The 3,013-nt window shown below is 43.8% G+C and overlaps 1 pseudogene; it reads left to right on the forward strand.

The window, feature by feature from the left end:
• The window catches only part of LOC106938591 (IgGFc-binding protein-like), a 30,277-nt pseudogene that overhangs the window by 17,463 nt on the left and 9,801 nt on the right, over positions 1-3,013 (forward strand).

The raw sequence follows: 3,013 nt of genomic DNA on the forward strand, positions 1-3,013 counted from the left end.
GGCTCCATGACTTGCAGCTCTCACAGCTGTGGCCCACATGAGTCCTGCAGAGTGGAGGATGGAGTAAGAGGGTGCACACCAAACAGCTTTGCAACATGTTGGATCAGAGGCCCAGGATCATATCATACATTTGATGGAGTGATGTACCAGTACCCAGGAGCATGTCGCTTGACCCTTGCCAAAGTTATGGGATCCTCTGATCACTCACACTTCATGATTACTGTGGAAAAGGTTCCACAGGGGCCACAGGGTTTCTCCAATGTGTTAAAGTTTGAGGCAGAGGGAACACAAGTTGATATTGAGATGGCAAGTACGAGCACTGTTAAGGTGAGTGACAAATAGATTTCTACATATAAAACAACATGAAATGAAGAGTAGCATCTGTTTTCTTATATTTATGAAGTAGGACAACTACTATTCACACACTAAAGAAGTTTCAAAAATAGCATACTGTTTGTTTTAGATTTTTGACAGCATAAAATGCATAATTACCAGAGCCTAGAATTATTATTAACTTCCATCCCTTTAGTGCAGGAGTTAATAGGAGATCATTTGTACGTTAGTGCAGCCAGACTCACTTTGCTAGCAACCTTTGGAAAAGGCATTTAAGTAAAACTGTAATAATCAGTATTAATGGTTGCATATTAATGTGCAAAAAGATGTGCTGATAAAGATGAGTATATAAGGTTTTAGGTCATAAGTGTAACTAAAAATGAAACTTAGTGTCCCTCAAGTAACATACTGGTTTGGGCAGTTTAAAATATTATTCTGAGTAGACTTAAATTAAATTAAATAAGTAAAGGAGAAAAAACCAGTAACATTTTATTTAATTTGTTAAAGGTTGATGGACAGCTGATCAGACTGCCATTCAGCACTGGGTCCAACAGAATCCGCATCTTCCAAAGCAGCACTCACAGCGTCATCCTTCGCACAACCTTTGGTGTAACTCTGCAGACTGTCTGGCCTCACTTTGTCCGTGTCACTGCACCAGGTGTCTACAGTGGTTTATTAGGTGGACTTTGTGGAAACTACAATGCTGACCAGCATGATGATTTCCGTACACCCAATGGCACTCTGGTCAGTGACTCCCAGGTGTTTGGGGACAGTTGGCGAGATGGCTCCCTGGCAGATCACTGTGTGGAAAACAGACCTCGTTCCTCTGCAACCAATTTCAGTTCCACTGAGTACTGTGGAGTTCTTACTTCACCCACTGGACCATTTACATCATGCTGGGCTGCAGTGAACCCATGGCAGCAGGTAGATGCATGTATAGATATCCTCCAACGCTCCGATGATCCAACATCAACACTATGTGAGGTCCTACGAGATTATGCACTGATGTGTCAATATAACGGTGTATCCTTGGGACAGTGGAGGAATGCAACTGGCTGTGGTAAGTTCTAGAACCACATTTGATAGAGATGTCTTTGAAATGAACATATTCATCACTTTTTACTTCTTTTGCCTTTGTGCCCCCAACAGAACTAACCTGTCCATCAAACAGTCATTATGAACTCTGTGGAAGTTCATGTCCGTCCTCCTGCCCCAGCCTCTCCTTCCCCTTCACTTGTAACACTCAGTGCCAGGAGGGGTGCCAGTGTAATGATGGGTTTGTCCTCAATGGTAACCAGTGTGTGCCTCCAACATCCTGTGGATGCTTTCATGATGGACGCTATCGGCAAGCTGGTGAACAGTTCTGGGATGGGGAAGAATGTCAGAGCTTTTGCACCTGTAATGGTGTAACTGGTATAGCCCAGTGTTCCCCAAATGCATGTGGACCTCAAGAGTCCTGCCATGTTGTAGGGGGTGAGTTTGGCTGCCATCCCAACCCACATGGCACCTGCTCTGCCTCTGGAGACCCTCACTACCTGACCTTTGATGGCAAGGCCTACGACTTCCAGGGAACCTGCCGCTATGTTCTGGCAACAGTTTGCAATGACACTGTGGACCTTCACCAGTTTTCTGTGAAAGCAAAGAATGAACCGTGGTTTGGATTGCCAGTTTCCATCACGGCTGAAGTTTATGTTGATGTCTTGGGCTATGAAGTGCGTATGTCAAGAGGAAACTGGGGTACCGTGGAGGTAAGTCAAGCTGTCTCTGATGGAAGATTGTAGAATATATTTAAAGTTGTCTAAAGTAGATTGGAAATTAGTTTTAAAAGCCAAAACATTTCTTCTTGGTATATTACCAAAGTACTGTTCGTTCTTACATCAGTAACAGTCCAGACATTTCAGTTGTGCATCCTCCATCCTTTCTTCTTTCTTATCAGGTGAATGGAATCACAAGAAACCTGCCCATTGTATTCAATGGAAGCCTGTCAATTTTTGGAAGTGGATCTCAAACATTTGTCAATGCAGAGTTTGGACTGAGTGTCATGTACGATGGAAGTAGCACAGTGTCCATTTCTGTCCCCCCAAGCTACAGGTAACCTATGTACTCTTCACTACAGCTTTAATTTAAATATAATTTTTCTTCAATTCTATAGTTATCGAATTAATGCCTTTTTAGAACTTTAAAAACAGCATATCATCATTGTCTGTTTCATTGTCATTAAGTGTTCAAAATTATCTTATCTTCATCAGAGAAAACATGTGTGGACTTTGTGGAAACTTCAATGGAAATCCAAATGATGACTTCCACACCCCAAGTGGAGCATCGTCCAACTCAGCAGATGCTTTTGGAGCAGCTTGGAAGGTTCCTGGGAACTACACCTGTAGTGACGGCTGTGGCTCTTCATGTGCACAATGCAACGATGACCGATTGGCCAGGGCCCAGTGTGAGGTGATTCAGGCAGCTGACGGCCCCTTCAGCTTCTGCCACGAGGAGGTGGATCCAGCACCGTATTTCAGTGACTGCGTCTTTGATGTCTGTGTGTCGGAAAATCGAGGCAGTGATCTTCTGTGCAGGGCTCTAGAGACGTACGTCAGTGCCTGTCAGTCTGCTAATATCCGTGTCTACCCTTGGAGGCAAAACACCACTTGCAGTGAGTATGGAAGGCAGTGTGCTATTAAAG

This window comes from Poecilia latipinna, unplaced genomic scaffold (assembly GCF_001443285.1).
Source record: "Poecilia latipinna isolate Pla-1442-1.1 unplaced genomic scaffold, P_latipinna-1.0 Scaffold2637, whole genome shotgun sequence".
NCBI classification, from domain to species: domain Eukaryota; kingdom Metazoa; phylum Chordata; class Actinopteri; order Cyprinodontiformes; family Poeciliidae; genus Poecilia; species Poecilia latipinna.